The following is a 23,840-nucleotide window of genomic DNA, read 5'->3' as shown; positions in this document are numbered from 1 at the left end:
ATGGGTGTGTTACATTTTTTGGCAAGCACACAAGCTTCCCTGTTTTTTGGGGTTTGTATTTTTTTAACCAAGAAATGCATCAAACTTTTCATTGTTGGTCATTGTGTCTTCACCAATCTGTGTTTTTTTTGCATGGGAGTTGGCTAGTTTCTTGGAACATGTGTTTCGCACTTTGGACTATTGGAGTACAAGAGAATCTTGGTGACTGGTGGATTTAAAATGTTGCCAAGAGTTGAAGAAAGAACACAATTTCAGGTAGGTATCCTGAAATTCATTTAAATTTAAAAAATCATTGAGAAATGGCAATTTAATTTTAGCCCCTTCGGTGCTCATGACATGGCATATACCTCTCAGGTGCTCATGACGAGCTGAGCTCGTCATGACCGCACCCGTTTTTATTGCTGTCCATCACAGGAGAAGAATATCATCAGCAGCGATGTGGTTAAAATAATTGGTAAAAACAGGCAAGTAAGTTACACTGGGTGTTAATATGCTTTAGAAATGTAGTATGTGTGCAAGAGTGTCCAGATAGTCTGAAGACACCATCAACGAAAACTGTTGAATTTGGGCCATTAGTCACTTCGACATTTCTTTAGCTGTTTGTAAGCAGTTGGGTTCAGACTACCTGTCAATGATTGTGCTATTCTTATTACTTTGAGACTTAGCTCCTTCTTCAAAATTTCCCAAAAATACTAGACATTATGGTGGGGTCTTCCAATAGATTTGTTGAAGGAGTTGTACCACCCCTCATTGGCATTGTTAGTCTTGACACCTAAGCATGTTGTGTAACTGTTCCACCTGTCAATGGGTAGCTTGGCTCCACGCTGTGACCCAACCTTCTTAAATGGCCAGTCAATGTGTCTTCAAAATTTAGCAATGCTGCCAATTTTTCCTCATTTTGTGTAAAATTCATCCACCCAGTCAGGAGGTAACAACAATGCAGGATGTTTCTTTAACTCAAACTGCAGTTTACTGTCTGATATGTAATCTTCATCTAAGGAAAGGAAGTTTTTTGAATTTTTCAACAATAAGCCTGAAAAAAGTTGAAAACACTACCTTGAATTTGATGATTGTAATATAATTTAGTAATGGTATTAATCACAGTTACCTCAAAACCAATAGTCACTTTTCTAGGACTTTAATGCAGTTTTTGATGTTACTACTATTAAAATCTCAGTGTAGGTTTAGGCTTGCTTATCAGGCAGTAAACTGTAAACTAAAGGAACAATGGTGTTATCAATGTAGGTGTGAATAGTATATATTTGGATAAATGGGTGAAGTGTTGACGTAAATGTACCATCCATCATACAAATATCACTATTCCCAAGACTTTCAAGGTTATGAGGTATGCTAAAGATTAGTAGTTGTTTTGGAGGGTTTTATTTGTTGTGTAAAAGGAAAGTTTCATTAGTGAGGGTTACGGTTAGTCCAGGTGGGATGTTAATATCGGAGTAGACCTGGGGTGTTACAGAGGTTACTTGCCAGTTTTTATCTCTGTAAAATTCTACGGAGGTTAGGAATTGTGGGTATACACCTTGCTACATGATACTAGTACAGCTGTCACAGTGAGAAGGATCAGTTTCTTGTCTCAAAATATGAAGAAATTAACCATGATTAAAATGAACCAACACTTTATACCACCGAATTACACCATACCTGAAATACCACAGGAGGAGGATGAGGGTGATTGGTCGGACTAAGGTCACAGGGTGTTATGCTGACCAACGTCTGAGTGAGAGGACAAACTACACTTCCCTGACTGTGCAGGCCACCATAGAACATTATCAGGAAACTGCTGTCATAAAAAAAGGATATAGCTAGGGGAAAATAATATATTTTGTTTCGTTGTTTCTGACTGACCTATGCAGCCCCACAGTTTTAGGAACATGTGTGCTTGGAATAGAGTTGGACCACTGTGCAGTGAAGAAACCTCCACCCGTTGCCTTTAAGGACATTGGAGAGACAATGCCTGGCTCCATCCCATGCCTATTCTTCTTTTCTTTTTTTTTTTTTTGTATCCCCTAGTAGGACTGCTCCAGAACATTTGATTTAAAAAAACTGCCCAATGTGTTTTGCATGCATCAAAGAGGATCGAGATTCAAAACAATGACCGTAGTGATTCTTCAAACTGCACCGGCCAATGTGCCAAAATTCCTATGTGTCTTGTGCCTACTTGTTGGAAATGGCCCTTTTTGCAGGGTTATGCCCAAACTTTTTGCTTCTTCCTCCTCTTTTTTCCTGACTTGTTTGTGTTGGTTTTGGGACTCCGGGCACTTTACTGCTGCTAATCAGTGCTAAAGTGCATATGCTCTCAGTGTAAATTGTGTTATGGATTGGTGTTTCTATTATTGGATATTTGATTTACTTGTTAGTCCCTAGTAAAGTGCACTGAGTGTGCCAGGGCCTGTAATCAAATGCTATCAGTGGGCCTGCAGCACAGATTGTACCACCCACATGAGTAACCCTAAAATGGTAACTCAGATCTGACATTGCAGAGTCTGCGCGCAGTTTGTAACTGTCATGTCGACTTGGCCAGTGCACACTTGGCAGTCCCTAACCTTCCCTTTTCTTACAGGTCAGGCACCCCTAAGGAAGGCCCAAGGTACCCCTGTGGGCAGGGTGCAGTGTATGTGAAAGGTAGGACATGCCCTGGTGTGTGTGGCATGTCCTGATAGTGAATTCCATCCCATTTCATTTTTTCACTATTGCAAGGCTACCTGTTCCCCATAGGACAGAATGGGAAGTTTGTTTATAACATCTTATAAACATAAGGGGCTCTGGGAACTAAGAGGAAAATAAAATTTTGTATTCCTGAACTCAGAATCTAAAGATGCATCTTTTAGCGAAGGTGACTTTTACATTCTGCGTTTGAAAATACCACTTTTAGAAAGTAGGTATTTTCTTGCTCAGTCATCCCATGTGCCTCAGCTGGAATGTGGAATGCCTGTCTGGGTTTTGGATGACAGCAGACTGGGGAGCAGGAGTGGCTCCTGATAGCCTTGGTAGGATCAGGAAAGGGCTGAATAGACCTGGGCTGCAATGGGGGAAGGGGTGGAGATTTCCTTGCACTTCAAAGGGCCTGGTCTGCCTCTGACAATGCCGTCTCCACCTCCTGCCAGGAATGCACACCAGAGAAGGCAGAACTGGTTCTGGCTGGTAACAGTCAATCTCTGCCTAAGAGATCAAAGGATTTTGGGATATAAATATTGGGGCCCAGACCCCTGAACTTTAGAACTCTTTTGGATCAAGAAGACTGCCAAGAAGAAGAGCTGGTGAAGCTGTGAGGAGGTACTACCTCTTTGCTGTGTGCTTTGCTCCGTTGGCCTGCAGTGGCTGCTTCCGTCTTAGGTAGTGATAAGACTGGACTGAACTTTCTGCAATCTACTTTTGTAAGTTTCTCCAAGGGCTTGAGGTAGAGCTTGGCCCCTGTTCAAGAAATCTCAGGAACCGCAAAGACTACAAGCTCTTCTGCTCTCAGCACTGGGAACTGTGTGTTTTCTGCTGCAACAGAAGAAAAGCAACACGACGACGTCTATAACGTCCCTGCCGACTTCATGTCCTGAAGGCACTGCAGAGGGCACCGCCACAACACCGCACCGTGACCTTGGTCTCACTGATGATACCTGCTGACGCTAGCACCGAGGCGCTGCTCGCACTGCGACCTGTGGGCACAACACTCTGCACCGCCTTGCTTCACAGCAATGCCTTGGCACTGCAGAGGGCACCGCCGCACCGCAACCCTGGTCTCACCACCGCTTGCTGATGCCGCCACCGAGCCGCTGCTCACACCTTGACCTGTGGGCACCACACTCCGCACTGCCTTACTTCACGAATACGCTTTGGCCTCCCCGACAACAACGATCCACGCTGAAATCGATGCTGCTACTTTCACTGTGGTTCGAGGGCACCACTTGTAAAGTTACACAACGCACCGCACTCATCCCATACCGCAGCCTTGGCCTACCGACGCCGGTGCAATCGACTCTAGTTCATCAGCCGACGACAGCGCTTCAGCTATGACGACACCGCTGCTTGCACCGTAACCTGCCAGCGCCGTGACGAGCACTGCCTTCATCTCGCACCACGACCCTGGTCTCACCAACAACGCCATTGGACGCCACCACTGAGCCGCTACTCGCACCGTGACCTGAGGCCACCGCACACCGCACTGCTACACTTTGCACCGCAGTACACAACGCCTGCCGACGCAAGCGCTCCTGACTCTAACAGAGAGGTTATCGACCTGCAACGCGTGTGACTTCAAGGGCCCTGACGACTTCTGCACGACCTCCAGAACGGACGCCTGCAGACACCGGGTTTTCGGAATCTCTACAAGTGTCGCCAACGCCATGTATTTCTAAAAGCTACTGTTTGCGAGTTTTCCCAACGCCGTTGCTGACCCGCGACGCCGTGGTCAGCCAGTACTGTTTGGATTTGTTTGCTCACGACGCTGTGATAGCTCCGTCCAGGGCTATCGACATCAAGGAGCTGTTTTTAAAGCATATTTTGATAACTATGGATTTTCAAGTACTGTATTGTGGATTTTTATCGCTTTTGGTCTATATAAAAATATTGGATATTTTTCTAACCTGGTGTGGTGTCCTTTTGTACTGCTTATACTGTATTACTGTTGGTTATGTGCAAATGCTTTATACACTGCCTCTAAGATAAGCCTGACTGCTCATGCCAAGCTACCAAGGGGGTGAGCAGGGGTAATTTTAGGAGAATAACTCCCTTATCCTGACTAGAGTGGTGGTGTATGCTGGCCTTGGCATATGCCCTAGCCTGGCAAAAATCCCATTTCTAACGCTACTCCTAGAGTTTTCACTGTCCACAAAACTCAACAGTAAATCAAAACTCTTTTGGTAGGAGGGCAACATACTATTTGTTAATTTATTCATAAATCCATGATTTTTGTACATATATGTAATCACTTTAGATCCAAAGATCAAAGTAGTCTTAACTTCTGTTGATAATTACTCTCCAAGCGTTTGATTTATTTTCAAAATGTTCTTTATTACAATCCAGTTTTCAATATTTTTTTTTCAGGACCAGCCAATGTATTTCATCCCTTGCAGAGACTTCATTAGGGTAAAAAAGGTTTTCTGCAACTCATTTCTGTAAAATCATCAATTCGGTTCTCAGAAATTTCTAAAACACATCAGTAAGTAAACATGTTGGCAAACACAAGTTCTGATTCGAATCCAAGAGTATCAACAATTGTGCAGCATTGTGCTTGGATTAGAACAGGTAAATATATTACACCATTGAGTGAGACATTGTGGAGTCATTGTGAGTGATGATTCATGCAGTGGCAGGCAGCGAGGAATGGGGCTCACCTATAACATGTAAGCTTGATTGTGATGATATGCAATGTTTTTGGCCTGATGGGTGAACATATTTCCTGGAGGTGATTGGCACTTCCCCTCTGATACTTAGCGAGATGTTCTTGCTGAGTACACTTTTTTTTGTTCACACTGTTCAAAGACCAGACCATTGTGTTTAGTTAGCAAACACAAATCCACACTAAAAAATTACTCAATGCTTCTGTTCTTGTTCATCATCAACAGCAGTACACTACAGGTCAATCTGTCATTTAGGTGGTAGTCGGGACACAGTTGGACAGATTCATTATTTGGGAGTCAGAAGGATGATGGAAGGACTCCGGACAGGACAGCGACAGAGAGAAGAAGGAAGCTATCGACTTCAAGGAAACCAACATGATGATGACTCTAAGAGGCCTACTCGGATCTGCAGATTGGAGAGTGGGGTTTGGGAAATGCAATGCTGCTTAGTGTGTGTGCTGGCTCAAATTTTAATCTGCTGTTGAAACTCTAGTGATTGCCAGCCTGGATTATGGAAATGCAACCATCTGCATATTACCCAGATCTAAGATGTCTCCATTAAAGGCTTCTTTTAACTCTGATGCAAGACTCGTCACCAGATTGAAAAGAAGCAATCCATTCTCTCCTGAAATCTCTAAAATGGCTCCCATATGAGTCAAAGATGCAATAAAAAAATGCATGCATGCTCCATAAAGCCCTGCATTTTAGACTTCCATGATTTCTTGCAAAAACACTGGAGCTTTCAGGTGGCTGCAGATCCTCTAGAAGCACCAGCACTTTCTTGTTGAAACCACAGAAATTTCATAAAAATACATTCTATAACTGAACCTTCTCAGATATTGCCCGCAAATTTGGAACTCCTGACTGAACCCTTCAACTACATCTTTCAAAGGAGAAGTTAAAAAGTTCTTGATGGACAAATCTCTAAAGTTGAATATAAAGGATTACTCCTGAGGCGTGAGCCGGGAGCGAGGCGGATGGTAGATCTGCTGCTGCTATTTTGCCTATTTGCACATGTGTTATTGCTGCTAATTTTAAAAAAAGTGTTACTATCGTTTTTAATATAATACTTTGACTAGGGACCAGTGGGTAAAGGGACAGGCTGACTAAAAGACTCTGTGCCGTCTTTACTCGCAGGTCGGGAGGTAGGGAATTGTGAAAGGGACGCTAGCCTGGACGGCCGCCATCTTGAAGCGGGCCAGGGCTGAGCGCTCCAGTCTTTTTACATCCCGGGACCTTCAAAAGGCGGGCTGACACCAGCGTTCGACCTGATTACTCCTGAGGCGTGAGCCGGGAGCGAGGCAGATGGTAGATCTGCTGCTGCTATTTTGCCTATTTGCACATGTGTTATTGCTGCTAATTTTAAAAAAAGTGTTACTATCGTTTTTAATACAATACTTTGACTAGGGACCAGTGGGTAGAGGGACAGGCTGACTGAAAGACTCTGTGCCGTCTTTACTCGCAGGTCGGGAGGTAGGGAATTGTGAAAGAGACGCTAGCCTGGACGGCCGCCATCTTGAAGCAGGCCAGGGCTGAGCGCTCCAGTCGAAATACCATAGACTCGGTAGGCCACACTACTTACAGTCGGGATACGCTGTGGGCGTTGGGAGGCGAAACTAGAACGCCAGGCTGCGTACATCTGGAACTTCGGAAAGATCCGCAGCACTTTATCGTACTGCCCAAGCTGTCAATCTATCCTCCCCACGATCTCTTGGATGCCTATTAATACCACCATGTATACTAATAGTGAGATGGCGAAGGGTGAGTGTGCTGATGTCAAATGTATGCTGCTGAATGCCAGATCCCTTGTTCAACACAGTATTGAACTGGCAGACCTAATCCAAGAAATTGATGTAAAAATTGCTTTTATTACTGAATCCTGGACTGATGATGCCTCGGGCCCAGACATCGTGAAAGCCACTCCACCAAACTTTGGTTGTCATGTTCTGAATAGACCTAGAAAGAGAGGTTAGCGGCCTGGCGATCATCTACCATGACTCAGTAAAAGCCAGTTTTCAGCCAGTAACTGTTGCTACGAGCGAGGCACTCGGGTTCAATTTCCTATTGCCCCATCACCAATCCCTCAGAGGCTGTCTACTCTATAGACCCCCTGGGACTAAAGCCCCATTTTTAGCAGCTCTTGGAAGCCTTTTAGAGGAAGCAGCTTGTGCCAAGACATTCACGATTTTAGGGGACTTTAATTTTCACTTGGAGTGCAGCTCAGATCCTGACACTAGAGAATTGGGGGAGCTAATGGATGGCATAGACCTAAAACAAATGGTGGCGGGCCCCACCCACAGGGCAGGACACACCTTAGACGGAATCTTTTCTAACCACCCCGACCTAGATGTTACTACCACACGCCTGGTCCCATGGTCCGATCACGACGCCATCTGTTTTAACGTCACATTAGCCACACCACCCAGACCGAGACAGGCCAAAAAACCAGCTAGAACCATCAGGAAATGGAAAAGTATAGAAAGCAAGTCATTGGACGATCTCCAGACATCTACAATGGCGCCTCTCTTAGGAGATGTAGATAATGCAGCCACTATATACACTAACTGGGTGGATTCAGCCTGTAGGCAGCTAGCACCCCCCAAACTTTGCCATTCCACTCGCACATCTCCATCGGCCCCATGGTATTCAGAGGAGATTAGGGAGCATAAAACCCTATGTAAAAAACTAGAAAGGTCATGGAGGAAAAACTACTGCGAGGCCGCCAAAAAAAGATATAAACTGGAATTAGTTGTCTACAAAGACCTAATAGGGAAAGCAAAGAGGATCTTTTTCTCTAAGCGTATTAGGGAGGCAAGCAATTCCCCAAAAGAACTCTACCAAACCATCCTCACTTTGGCTGCCCCTAAACCAGCAACTGTCCCACCCAGTCAGGAACTCTGTGAAACCCTGGCAAAAAATTTTCTAAATAAAGTGGAGACTATCTTTAACACTTTGGATGGTCAAACAAAGAGCAACCCCACAGAAGACAACCTTGAACGATTAGAGAACAAATCCCAGGAAGGTAAATTTCTGTTATTTGCCCCTGTGGAGGAGGAGGAGGTTAGGAGACGGATGCAGAGGCTTAAATCAGGATCACCTCATGATCCCTGCCCGCCTACCATAATAAAGCTAGCTGTCACACCTATAGCCTCTGTGCTTACGTCATTATTCAATAAAATTTTGGAAAGCGGAGAATTTCCTTCCCGCTGGAAACAGGCATCAATTCTTCCCCTTCTAAAAAAATCTAACCTGGACATTGACGATTTAGCTAGCTATCGACCTATTGCCAGACTGCCGCTACCGGCCAAGATCATAGAGGGAATAATGAACTCCCAGCTAAGCACTTACTTAGCCACTGCCCAGGCTCTGGATCCATCTCAACATGGATTTAGAGCGGGGCACAGTACGGAGTCGGCACTAATCAAATCCGTAGAAGACATCAGGAAAGTGATGGACGCTGGAGGAAGAGCCGCGCTGATACTCCTTGACCTATCTGTGGCCTTCGACACGGTCCACCATGAGATACTGGTGGACCGGTTGAGGGCTTCAGGGATTCATGGCAAAGCACTTAAGATCTTGAAGGCCTTCCTCTCCAACAGAACCCAGGTAGTAACAATGGATGACCAAGAATCTAGCCCGTTCATGCTTCCTTGTGGGGTGCCCCAGGGCTCCTCACTGAGCCCAACGCTTTTCAACGTTTATGTCTCCACCTTGGCACCCGTGATTAGAACTTTTGATTTTAACCTAACCTCATACGCCGACGACACACAGATTGTGGTGTCTCTGCTACCAGGAGGTGAACAAAGCACAGCCGGGAGATTCAAAGACTGCATGCTCGCGATCAGTGATTGGATGGCAGGGAATTGCCTAAAATTGAACTCGGCTAAGACCGAGGTTCTTCTTTTTGGGGCTAAGGAAAACTTCTGGTCTCCTAAATGGTGGCCGGAAGAGCTGGGTACTCCTCCCGTACCTGCCGCCAAAGGTAAAAAACCTCGGGGTCATAATGGATGAAGAGCTATCCTTTAGGCCTCAGGTAAATGCACTGTCGTCAACTACCTACTTTATTTATTTTAGCTGTTTTATAGCGCGCTCAATTACTGCCAGAGTATCCTGGCGCGTAAAGAAATGACAAGCAAGTGGCCAAAAAGAAAGAATTAAAGGAACTAGTAAGCAATTCTGAAAAGATAGGTTTTAAGTGCCTTCTTAAAAGGAACAAAATTTTCAATCGATCTCAAAAAGAGAGGCAAAGTGTTCCAAGTCCTGGCTGCCAGAACAGCAAGCGACTGGCCTCCCAGACGAACTCGCTGGAAGCGGGGCACTCTTAAAAAATTGCAATCCGCTGATCGTAGAGACCGAGTGGGTACATAGCGGCTAAATCTTTTCCTCAGGTAAGCCGGACCAAGATCATTGACTGCTTTGAATGCTAATGTAAGGATTTTAAAAATTATCCTCTGAGCAACCGGCAGCCAATGTAGTTCCTTCATATGTATCCGAACACTTTCTCTACTCGGCACATTGCACAGCAAGCGTGCCGTCGCATTCTGGATAATCTGCAGTCTTGCAACTAAGAAGGCAGGAGTTCCGCTCAGCAGAGAGTTGGCATAATCGAGCCGAGATAAAATTAAAGCCCTCGCAACCGACTCTCTTGCTGAAGATGGTAAGTAAGGAAAGAACTTTCTCATGGCTTTTAAGGATCCGAAGCACACCCCTGTAAGTTTTTTTATGTGTGCCTCAAATCTCAGGTCCTCTCCAAACCAAACTCCCAAGTTCTTTGCAGGGATATTAGCTGAGCCTGGTTGGGGAAAATCAGGCGGCCACAAGAGTGCTCTAAAGTTGGGCGGAAACTGACCATACAACAAAATTTCGGTTTTGTCTTCGTTGCATTTCAGCTGTGCTGCTGCTAACCAGTTAAACACAGCAGAAAGGCACGAACAGACAACCTCAGTGTTAGTTAAAGCATCAGGCCACGTAAATAAAAGTTGCGTGTCATCTGCATACGCTATAATTTTAGCTCCCATTTGTTCAGCCAACACAATAAGAGGGGTAAGGTATACATTAAAAAGCAGGGGGCTTAATGTAGAACCCTGGGGAACCCCCGTAGTGAGGGGTTTAGTCGAGGATGAATAAGGTGGGATCCAGACCTGCTGAGACCTGTCTGATAGAAAAGACTTCACCCAATCCAATGCTGAACCCAGTATACCGATGTCAGCCAGACGAGTCAGGAGAAGTGAGTGCGGGACAGTGTCGAATGCGGCAGAGAGGTCTAATAAAATCAGAGCCCCTCTGCCGCCACTGACCAGACACTCCCTGATCGCCTCAGTGACCTCCACCAAAGCCGACTCCGTGCTATAAGCTGCACGGAAGCCAGACTGAGCTGGATGTAAAGCCTCCGAGGACTCAACAAAGGCATTCAGCTGGGCAAAGGCAAGTTTCTCACCAATTTTTGCCATAGCTGGAAGTAGCGATATGGGTCTGTAGTTGCTCGGCACAGCTGGGTCCGCTCCTGTCTTCTTCAGCAGAGGAAGGAGCTTGGCCTGTTTCCATTCATTAGGAACCCTTGCTGTTGTGAATGATAGTCCCATTATTTGAGAGATCTCCGATGCCACTACTTCAGCCACTTCAGCCAACACCCGGGCCGGGCAGATATCGCCTGGGGCACCTGATTTTAGCGAATTAATTGCCACCAAGGTATCATCCACCGAAGGGGGGACAAATCTCTCCATAGTGACAATAGGTGGAACCTTAGGTCCGACGTCAACAATCCTATTGCCCTCGCCAATTGCTCCAAGGCTTTGTTGAATTGTAGCAATTTTTGTCAAGAAAAAAGAGGAGAGATTTTCACACCATTCGGTAGAGGATCTCATTGAAATCTGCTCGGCGCAGGGAGAAAGAAAGCTCTTAACTATAGCGAAAATTTCGCGGCTGTTATTATTAGCCCTCTCAATTCTTCTTGTAAAATATTCCGTTTTAGCCAGTTTAATGCTAGCATAATATTCTTGCTGAGCCGAACGATAAACTGCTTTAGCTCTTGGGCAGTATGCTACCCTCCATACTCGCTCCAAATTTTTGCAGACTAGTTTAAGAGTGCGTAGTTGGGGCGAATACCAGGGTTGTGAGGGGGTCGTCCTATTTCTGCCTGAATCTGTCCCTTTCGAAGAGGCGAACATTGCAGCCCTTATCCAGCTATCATAAGTCTGCAATGCAGGATCTAAATCACCTCCCAGAGTGGGTCTGTTCTGATCAAGCCAGGCAGTAAAATTACCTACGTTAATCTTTGGGGGGCACATATTCTTCGCAGCCTTGGGTAGGTCTTTCATGGCCGACCATGAAAATCTAATAAGCTGATGGTCAGTCCAAGTTAATCTTTGTGGGGCCTCAACCTTCAGCGGAAAGTTAGAACATATAACGTCTAAAATGTGCCCTCCTGTGTGAGTAGGAGAAGAAACCCATTGGGTTAGAGAAGCCAGATCAAAGGAGTCATGTAAAAGCTTACTTTCCTGACGTTCCTGAGAGTCAACATGAATATTCAGGTCACCGAGTAATAAAAAACGAGAGAACCTCACCGCTCTAGGAATGAGAATCTCTAAAAGAGCTTTAAGAAAGGGACCAGAGGGGCCAGGAGGTCGGTAAATAAGGGAACCACCCAATGTAAAATGTGGGGACAAAAGTAAAGAAAAATTCACAATCTCACCCTCAACTAGATCATCTGAATCTTCAACATTAAGAACCCAGGAATCTCTGAAAATAATTGCTAACCCACCACCCCTACCACAAAGCCTATCCTTCCTACGGATTTTAAACCCTCTGGGAATGGCCAATTCAATATCGGGGGCACAAGAGCCATTCAACCATGTTTCCGTAATGAATAACAGGTCCAGTGTACCATCTTCTAACAAAGAAAAGGTTTCTGAAGCATGTTTGCTCATAGAGCGAGCATTTATTAAGGCCGCTGAGATGGAGCCCAACTCTGAGACGGAATCTGATGAAATCGCATTGTTGGTACAACATGCAAAGCCTCAGGCAGAGCACGAATTAAGACTTACTGGGTCAATAGTAATACAATTTAATCTTTCATCCGATGTCGGGCGAAGTGCCATCAAACTCGATCGAGTATATCTAATGTTAGTTTTGGTTGAGGTCTGTGTCTGCAAGGAGGCCCGTCCTGCGTCCGCCACGTCCGAGGCGCGGACGGGCGCAGACGGGCTGACCTTTGGCTTACCTTCGGCGCGCCTAAGGCGCGCCCGCCATGCGCGACCGCTGCGCGCTAATGCAGGCATGCTAATTTTATGCCGTGTCCTCTCTCCACCAGCTAGAACGCTGCCACCAGTTCTGCTGGGGAGAAGGACTACTCTCAAGATGGCCGCCCACCCTCGCCACAACCGTAATAACAGCCACGGTGAAAGGGGCCAGGAGAGGCTTTGTCAAGATAAACGGGTGAGTCAGAGCTCGCCCGCGATGTACCTGCACAACAAAAGGGTTAGGCAGACCAAAATGTAAATAAAAGAGATACGGTATTTTTGTATTAAAAACGAACTAACAGTCTTAAAATCACCGCTGTTCTAAGTAATATGGCCACAAGCAAAGCGGAAGTAACAGGGAGCTGCCACCACCCCAAACACACCGCAAAGACTATCGGCCTCGGCAGAATTTATGCCATGTCCTCTCTCCACCAGCTAGAACGCTGCCACCAGTTCTGCTGGGGAGAAGGACTACTCTCAAGATGGCCGCCCACCCTCGCCACAACCGTAATAACAGCCGCGGTGAAAGGGGCCAGGAGAGGCTTTGTCAAGATAAACGGGTGAGTCAGAGCTCGCCCGCGATGTACCTGCACAACAAAAGGGTTAGGCAGAGCAAAATGTAAATAAAAGAGATACGGTATTTTTGTATTAAAAACGAACTAACAGTCTTAAAATCACCGCTGTTCTAAGTAATATGGCCACAAGCAAAGCGGAAGTAACAGGGAGCTGCCACCACCCCAAACACACCGCCTAAAAACTTAAAACTTAAAACTTTGCGTAAGATCCTGCCTTTTCTTCCTGACGAGCATAGGAAAACGGCTGTATCGGGATTAATCCTGTCCCGACTAGACTACTGTAACGGACTACTGCTTAATGCCCAACAGGGTCTTTTAAACAAACTACAAACGCTGCAAAACGCAGCAGCTCGCTTGATCCCGGGCACCCCCAAATTCTCGTCAGTTGCCCACGAGCTGGTAAAATTGCACTGGCTGCCTGTGCGCAAACGTATCACGTTTAAAGCACTATGTTTAGTATTTAAAGCCCTGAAGGGACTGGGTCCGCAGTGCATGACCCAGTACTTTCAATGGTACAATCCTATAAGATCACTGAGGTCAACTAATCAAGGATTGATAGTGATCCCAAGAATTAAAAAAGCCCGCTGGGGAGGCAGAAGTTTCTCCTTGGGAGCAGCAAAAGCCTGGAATGCCCTCCCAGCGGACATCAGACAGATATCAGACCTTATGTCCTTTCGGAAGGTTCTGAAAACATGGCTATTCAGGCAATAATCAGGCTAACTTTCGGGAGTGGTCAATTAGCGCCAGGACACCATCTTGGTAACAGTGCGCTTTATAAATGTTGAAAATAAATAAATAAATAAATACTACCTGACCACTGTTTCAATGCAATATTATCATCCTTGCTCTCACTTGACGTTTACTATCTTGAATGTATATCTGTCACCTTGGGCATTGTGATTGCAACTCCCCACATGCTACGAACTGCTGCATCCTATATCATCTTCAAATTAGTGTTGTTTCTTTAATTATGTTTTCTACATGACCATTTGTAAAAAGCTTTAAAACCCACATGGGCCATATTCGTGCTATATAAAACTTTATATATAAATACATGTTGTGATTATTTGGTCAGGTGAGGCGCCTGTTGTTGTAATTTACTAGAGACAAACACATGAAGTCACATCATCACATTATGCACATGCTTGGCTACATGTTATTATAAAGGTTCTGAAATTAATCCGCCCGAGAGTTCATGCAGTCACTTGACTGTGATTGGTTGTAATATGCTCTCACTTCTCAGTTAATTGATCGCACGTGAGTCATAAAATGAATGATGGCAACAAACTATGCTTTTGCTCTGCCTCTGAGTCTTTTTGGTACACTCCTCATGAAGCTGACCTTCTGTCTTTCTCCTTGACACTACAATATTGATTCTGTTTTACAGGCCTTCTCTTTTCTTGCACAAAAAGGCGAAAGCTCCATTACACTCCTGCTTACCTTACCAGACCTCTTCAGCCAGGTACCCAAGATTGAACAATGCCAATGCATTGCCCAATTTGGCAATGAAGTATAATTTTCCTTGTAAGAAACGTTTTATAGAACGGTGTGGGTACAAGTTACTCCTCCATTATTTGAATTTTTCAAATCTAGATGACAGAACATTTAGATATATAACTATATAACGTGAGACTCTGGGGTTGAATGACTGTTTGCAATTCATTTTACTGTACTGTGTTATATTCATTCCTTCATTTCGTTCCACAGCAGAATGATGATGCTGTGCTTTGCATCGCCCACATGAATATTGTCATTGTGCAGTGTTTCTCAGTGTCACACCTTTCCCAAAATTCCTTTTCCCATCCATTTATCAAACCCTTAACCCCATTTTCCCGAACTGTGTGATTTATTGAGGTGTGAATTAATTTACACCAAAATGGATCATACACTTTTTATCAAAGCCTCTGTTAAGTCTTTAGACATCATTGCATCTACAATTTCTAACAATAAAGTAGTGGATTTGCAAAAACTCATCATATCCCCTTATCCCTCCAGGTAGCCATCTTAGTGTCCAAAAAAACCTCAGGAAATATTTTCATGGAAGTCAGAGGTGTGTAGTAACCTATGCGATTAATAGATATAATGTTGTGTATCGGCTTCCATGCCTTATATGCTGAAACAACAATTTTAAATCGTGTGCTTTTGAAGTAGCTTGGTTCGTAAAATTTAAGTTAAGACTCACTCACCTGATTCCCCATCAGCATTTGATATATATTCGGAGCTTCGTATGAACGCACATCCGTCCCAATCACCAAATAGTGCATATTCTGTAGAAAACAGGCTAAATAGTAAAATGCAAAATTTGGTACACCTCAACCCCCACGCTCCAGCGGTAATGACATATACTTAGAAGCGCGACGGGCTTGCTTCTGACCCCATATAAATCTATCTGCAAGGGACTGTAGCTGCAATAGTTGCTGTTGTGTCAACTTCAATGGTACAGTCCTAAAGTAATAAATAGCCCTAGGGAGAATGCACATTTTTAAAACATTCCATCGCCCTACCATTGAAAGGTGGAGACACTCCATTTTCCCCCAAAAAATGTTGACAAGGAAATTATGTCAGCCCAATTAACTTCTACAATCTCTTGGAGTGTCAACCGAATCTTTATACCCAGATATCTTATTCTGGCGTAACTTGAACTTCGCCAGGACAGAGCCCCTCACTACAAAAAACCTGAGTTTTAGAAATATTCAGCTTATATCCGGGAACGGCCCCGAAATTTTGGGTCTGATTCTCTATCTCAAACAGTGCTTGCTCAGGATCTGATGGTATGACTGCTATGTCATCTACATAGGCAAGGACACGGGCTTGGTATTCCCCCACAACCATTGATTGTATGTTGTGTTTTGTTTCTAACAATTGCAGCAGTGGGTTTATATAAATAGCAAAAAGTAACGGCGAACAGGGGCAGCCCTGCCAGATCCCCCTAGTTATATATACATATGATGACTCCTGCCCCATTACGAAAATTCAAGCCCGTGGTCGTTTATACATGGTTTGTAAAGCTTTCAGAAAATGAGATCCGAAGCCCATCTTACACATTGTAGCCCAGAGAAATGACCAAGATATGCGGTCAAATGCTTTCTCAGCGTCTAAAAAAATGAAGCAAGCAGCGCAATCACCCTATGTAAATCATTAACAATACTCCTACCAGGCAGGAAGCTATGTTGGTGTCGTGATACCAGTGGAGGTAAAACTTGAGCCAGCCGAGTTGCTAAAATTTTAGAATATATCTTGCTGTCAGCATTTATTAATGAGATCTAGACAGTTTATCCTTTTTTTTTAAAAATCACGATATTAACATCGTCCCATAATGGAGGAGGGTCGCCATGCTGAACCACTATAAAAGTTGCCAACATCTCTTCCTTTATAATCAGAAAACTAAGTGTTATATCTCTAATGGAAGCTTATCTGGCCGTTCCGCTTTCTCTGATGCAAGTCCATCAAGGGCTTTCTGAAGCTCAAGCATGGTGATTGGGCCATCTAGGTCTTCACGTTCTGCGGGCACAAGTTAAGTTAAATCGACATTATGCAAAAATTGCTCAATATTCTCCTGTTCTACTGGATCTTGAGTGTATAGCTCTTTATAATAGGCATGAAATATGTCCAGAATTTCTACTTTTGTCTCAACTATACCACCTTTGCCATCTTCAAGAATCTTGATTCGCTGAGCAGCTTGTCGACCCCACATCCTCGGAGCTAAACACCTACAAGTTGTTTCCCCATATTTATGCATTTTCAATTGAGCGGCGATTTCCTGACTCCAAACCCTGTTGATCGTAGCCGTACAGCGTGCAACTTGGGTTTGTGCATCTAGACAATTGATGGTGACTCTAACAGCATGTATAAGCTCGCATTCAGCTATTTTTAGGTCTTCCAGCAGGCGCAATATCCGTTACTTCTGTCGTCTCTGCTTGGCCCACCCAAAGTGAAGTGTTTCGCCCCTTCAACCAGCATTAAGGGAGTCCCAACCCATTGGCAAAGAGGTTGAGCCTCTATTACTCTCCATAAACAATATAGTCCTAATGTATATATGTCGAATATATTCCTCATCACTTAAAAGTGTTTTTTAAATGTAAAGGTTCGTTTTTGCCTGGAGAGGCTAAAACAAACCAGATCCAATACCACTGGCCCTTGGTCTGATGTAATACGGGGCCAAACTTGCATTTTTACCCCAACGGTCATCGATGGAGGTAGAAAGATATAATCTAACCGGAAGAGCTTGTTGTGTGGGGATGAGTAGAACGTATACCCCTGATCCCCCTGATTCATGACGGTCCACCCATCGACCATTCCATGATCCTGCAGCAACTGCTGTAAGACCCTAAATATCTGGGACTTGCGTCCAATATACTTTTGCAAAAATCTGGCTCTCACGTCTGCCCATCCCCATGTATATTATCACCCAATAGTATCAAGGGGATCCGCCCACAATGCCAACTCAACGTTCAAAAACTCCAAGGTGTCTACCTCATCCAAGTTTGAGGCATATACTGTACAGTACACAGTTTTGGTACCCCCTAATATACATGCCCTGATCGCCCACCTCCCCAAATTATCTGCCTTCTCTCGTCCCGTGCACACCATACCACGGTGACTCAAGATCGCCAACCCCCTATTCATAGTAACCTGTCTGGAGGTTGTTAATAATGTAAAGCCCAGCTCTGATAATATCCTACGATTAGCCCATGAAACATGTGTCTCTTGTAAACAAATAATATCTGGATTTATTAATCGTAGGTCAGCTATAACCCATTTCCGCTTAAGGACATTATTCAGCCCACAGACATTAAAGGTACATACACGCAGCCTCCTATCTGTCGCCATAATATGAGAATTCTAAAGCCATCAGTGAACATAGATATATCCTACCATTCCTACAACACAAACTATGTACTGAATTTTTCCCCTTTAACCAGTCTCCACCCCACCGTCTACTCCCCAAGTGACCCGCACCCCCCTCCACCACCACATCTGAACATTACCCCCACAACCCACAACCCTCCTCAAACATATTAGGGCCCATCACCCTTGTGATGGTCGGTGAGTGGCCCGCTTAGAGCTCGCTCCTCCAGATCTATATACACGATACTACAAAGCAGAAAGAAAAAAAAGATAAGTAGTCCCAGTTTGTCTACAAATAAACCCTTCTGGTTTTTGCTGAACAACTCCGCAAGTCCCTATAATTTCTACAAAAACTGCAAAAATTGAACCCTTCATTAAATAGATTGAAGATCTTCTTTAGCTGGGATTTCAGAGGTAAAAAACAAATCTGTCCCTTGAGAATAGTTTTTAAGGTCGCTGGCTGAAGTAGAAACATTTGAGCACCATTTGCTTGGAAAGGAGTAATCAGCTGTCGGAGCTGCCATCTTTTTTCCACTGTACAATGGCAATAGTCTGGTCTAACAAAAAATGTAATCCCCTTCCCTGTTGTCTTCTTGTCCAGCCTAGCAAGATCGCACAGTGCCTGCGGAGCCAAAAAGTTATTAAGAAAGATTAAAATAGCCCGCGGCTGCGGTGTCGGTTGCCCGTCCCATGGTGGTCTTGCCGAAACGGGAATCTATGCGCCCGTTGAATTTCTTGTGTCCATATCCATTTGTTCAACTCGGGGAGAGCTTCCTCGAATAACTCAACTACGAAACATCTTGCCCCACAAGACCTTCGGGTATGCCAAGTATGAACCGATTATTCAGCCGCAGGCGATTTTCCAAATCAGTTAACTTATCATGCACGTCATCCTTGTTAGCTCTAATATCGACGACAGCGGCCTTTTGTTCTTCCATCTGGTCTTCTAACGATGATATGCGAGTTTCCGCCATTCTTTCAGAAAATTCATTATATGACTTAGCCAGACGTCTCACTGTATTTTGTAGTTTCCTACAGGCAGTGTGTGTTTTTACATTTTCAGCCCGTGTTTCTAACCTGTGCTCAGAAATAGATTGATATATCACTTCCAGCGACACTTGGCCTTGTGATTCTAATATCTCTTCCACTAGGCCACCAGTGGACCCTGAATCCAATCCTTCAAACATCCGCTCCCCTCCAGAAAGTTCTAAATCAGGCAATTCTGTAGATGCCGGCCCAGCCCCACCCGCCTGGATTTTCCTCTTCCGGACAGTCAGGGTTTCTGCAAATATGTCCTCCGCAGAGGAGGCCGTACTACGGTTGTGATCAATACTAGTAGATGGTGAATCTGCAGAGCCCTCGTCCTGCAACTGGACGTCCAACTCCAAATCTGACATCCCTGAATTCTGAGAGAGAAAAAAAATTATTCACTTTCCTTACTGCTGGTAGGCTCATTCCTGTCATCGCCAGCCGTGTCGTTGTCATTAATTTGGAGGGTATCATCCAAATTAGCATGAGGGGCTATGGAATCCTGCTCAGTCTCTTTACCCTCCTCACGCAATCCAGAGACCAACTCGTCCCCCCCTTGCAGAGCCTCCGGTCTGAGTCTTCAAAAAAGTACTTGATGTTATTGCTGCTTTTTTACCAGTAGTCGCTGGAAACAAATGGGATATTTTGGGTGTCCCATATATGAGATCTTTACCCAATATAGCAGCATCCAGTTGTTCACTGCCTGGCATTTCTTTAACATTCTTTGCCGCGAGTGCGGCCTGGGTTCCAACTGCAGCCTCCCCCGTTCTCTTGACTTGCCGCCGTGAGCGACCTTAGGAGCCATGCCACTTGTGTTTGAGCACAAGGAAAATATTTTTTGTAGCAGATACAGAGAGTTAATTTGAGCCTAGAAACAATGAGTCCCAAAAAAGCCACAGGTATCGAGAAGCAGTTTCCCTTGAATATCTCAGTCTTTGTCCTTCGCATAGACAATTGTAGAAAGAGAGAAAAAAAATATATATATATATTTTAAAACAAACTAAACGTCTCTCACTCTGCTCTGCTGCCGCTCCACCAGTATCCAAAAAATTAAACTGTCCAACTGCTACTGCCTGTATCGGTTTCAGCTGTGAGCCGGAGCACTCAGTAGCTCCGTTACTCGATACCGCTCACACCCTCTCCGTCCTCTCCACTACCGCAGCACGGCCGCTGAGAGTCCCAGGTGGAGCAGGAACCAGGTGCCGCTATGATGATTGACGCCGGCGTGCTTCTCTTCAGGTTGCAACCTTCGAAAGACTCCGCAAAATCTCACAAGGTCCCGGCTCAGACATTAATCTCCTCCAAAGACCTTAACTGCTATCCTCGTAGCTCCGAGAAACCACCGTAAATCACCAGTAAGGGCAAGTCTGCCAGGAGCTCCTCACTCACACGTCTGTGCTGCGGACGCCATCTTGTCCCCGCTCGCTAACTATATCGTTTCTGTTTTACAGGCTTTATCTTTTCTTGCACAAAAATGCAAAAGCTCCATTAAACTCCGGCTTACCTTACCAGACCACTTCAGCCAGGTACCCAAGATTGAACAATGCCAATGCATCACCCAATTTGGCAATGAAGTATAATTTTCCTTTTAAGAAACATTTTATAGAACGGTGTGGGTTCACGTTACTCCTCCATAATATGAATTTTTCAAATCTAGATGACAGAACATTTAGATATATAACGATATAACTAGAGTCTCTGGGGTTGAATGACTGTTTGCAATTCATTTAACTGTACTGTGTTAAACGCATTCCTTCATTTTGTTCCACAGCAGAATGATGATGCTGTGCTTTGCATCGCCCACATGAATATTGTCATTGTGCAGTGTTTCTCAGTGTCACACATTTCCCAAAACCCCCTTTCCCATCCATTCATCAAACCCTTAACCCCACTCTCCCGACCTGTATGATTTATTGAGGTGTGAATTAATTTACACCATAAATGGATCATACACTTGGTGCAGTGGATGTGATGAAAGCAACACCAACTCATGTCAGGATCTTCTAGTACCCGAGCAATAGTGCACATTGACCCCATTTACTCACCCATGAATAAAAGTGATCCATATTTTAGATACAAAGGAACATCATTCATCAACATCATTATTCAGACCTTGTGATGTGTTGCGTAAAGGCTTAGCCTTGTCTACTCATAACTCTGACTCCACTCCTCCTGACTCTGGGATTTCGTACGTTTAGTTTTAATTAAATACTAGCTTCCTATTGTTCATAAAAAGTTAGTACTGCTTGTATTTGTTATCATATCAGGTCCTCTTTGTTGTGTAAGTGGTAGTTTTGTTTCAGTCTTTCTATAGTTATGATATAATAATATAACCCACTAACTCTGTGTTTTCTTTCAATCTAGTTGCCTGTGATCCATAATACTTCAATTAATCCTACAGTTGGAGTTCACCTAGGTGGGAGTGGGTCCTCACTTGTGTTTCCTTTCCTCTTAGCGCACTAGCTTGCCACCATAAGATGGCACCTTGGGAAACTCAGCAGTAAGCAAACTGAGACAGGTAGCAGTCTTTCTTCATCTATTCAGATATGAGAACTCTAAAGCGTTGTGGCAATGGCAATCCCCTCAAGTGGTCAATATACTTACAGAGGGTATTAGGACAAGGGGGATCATATAACTAACTGGTATACACATTTTAAAGAATTTTTTTTTTTTTAAAAGGCTGCGCCAAAAGGCAGCAGTACTAAGTAAAACACCCCTAAAAAAAGTTTTGAGGCATAAATAAAGTAAAATAATTATTTATTACCCTTTAATTGTTTGTGTGATATGTTTCCAATGGGAACTGTATCAATATTCCTATTTCTGACCCTTGTCCGGTTAATAATTCACTAATGGCCATACAACGGCACAGAAACCCGTTTTCTGATTAGGTCATAGCGCATGCTACCACGTTAAGCAAGCACTATTCCTCCAGCCCCCATAGAAAGCATACCGAGTTCTAAAAACAAATCAAACCTCCAGCAACCTGGGAAATCCCCCGCAGCTATTGTTTTGATTTAGCCAAGAACTCCAGTAAAGAATGTAAGAACGACCAGTTCTTATGACATCCTTATTGACGTATTTATGTCCATCCTTACGTCAATCTCGGCACCTTTCAGGTATAAATAATACCGACATTGCCCTAAGCAAACACACGGTGGTGACGAGATTGGAGCAGCAATACTTGCCGAGGAGCCCAGCTGATGCAGAAGAAGCCCACGGACGCTGCCCCTCCCTTTTGACGCGCTGAGAGAGAGACGCTGCCTTTTCTCTTGCCGAGAAATCCAGCCTCTGGCGTTCCAGCCGCCCTCGCAGGCAGCTGGGATATCGAGTCCTGAGATTGAGATACCAGCCCTCCAGCCTTCTAAAATCCCAGGTACTGAACTGAATAACCCCTTACAGAGAATTCTTGAATCAGATCCTTGGCAAAACAAACTTAACTTAAACTGCTACTTATCTACTCCCGCCCACGTATTAGGCTTAGGTCAGGTACACTGGGGTAGGCGTAGTTAGAAGCACCAGTTGAGTACGATTAGTCAATGTATATATGTATATATCTATTTTATCCATTTTAAAGTATCATATGGTTAAGAAACCATATCAATGCTTTTACAGTATTATTTTATAATTCTGTCTTTACTGTATGCACTTTACTTAACTATAAGTATTGCAATAATAGCGATTCATTTCTCTTGTATGAGAAAGGAGACTGATCAATAAATAACACCTTTTTATTGAACACGCCCGTCTCTTCCTTTTCTCTACAATCTGGTGAAACTAAGAATGCACATACTGACTGAGTAAAATAAATGGTCTTTTGTTTTCACACGACTCTAGAGATATACTCTTGATTAGGGGAGAGCAAAGTTGTCATGTTCTATGGTTGTCAGAAACTAAATCCCTTCTTGTCTATCCAAGGAGGTTAAACTCCTCCTTGCCTATTCGAGAAAGTTTCTAGTGAACTCTGAGCTAGCTGGCACACACATAACTTTAAGTCTAATATCGTCAGTAGAAGACCTAGTTAACCACAGTCCTACGTCTATATTATTGAAGATATTATTCCAATGCGCAGAGCCTATTGGGAAAATAGGAACTACACTACATGGCGCCCAACGGTTTGGATAGGCGATAAATCTAACGTAAGACATTAGAGTAACTCAGTCGTGCTTTTTCACACAGACCCCTTTTTCCCATAATACTCCAAAGACGTCTGGAGTGGGTGAAAGGTTAAATCCGCCAAACTTCGTAGGAGGAGACTCCTATGTATGGTTCTTGGTTTATTCAACGTTGAAGGATACACTGTTCCAAAATATTGTGCATCTAATCTTTGTTTCCGTAGAAACCTGATCTGCAAATAAACAAAACAACCTTCCTGACAGTAAAAATGTCAGAAACTGAAGAAGAAAGGGAGACAGCTAGAATAGCAGCTCAACTAATAGCAGATGACAGAAGTCTCGTACAGGAAGACCCGGAGGCAATACTCGTCCCGGTCAACATAAGAAAAACTATAACCTTAAAACTTATAAAAAATGGACTGACACCGAGAGGTGGTACAGTCATATTCGTAATTGAGACACACGAATATCGGCAGACAGAGGTATTCTACTCATGGATAAACTTTCCAGCAGCAAACGCTGTAACAAAGGAGTTCCACTATTACAAAATAGAGGAACCTCCGAATGAGTACACTCCTTTCGAGGAAGTGGAAATACCACTCAAATACCAAGAGCACCTGCTCTGGTTTAATGGCGCCCTAAAACATAATGATCACATCACCAGGCTCGGTCCACTAGGTAGACCAGGAGCAA

The sequence above is a fragment of the Lissotriton helveticus genome, chromosome 2_2, assembly GCF_964261635.1.
Source record: "Lissotriton helveticus chromosome 2_2, aLisHel1.1, whole genome shotgun sequence".
NCBI classification, from domain to species: Eukaryota; Metazoa; Chordata; class Amphibia; order Caudata; family Salamandridae; genus Lissotriton; species Lissotriton helveticus.
Note: the sequence above shows the minus strand (reverse complement) of the source record.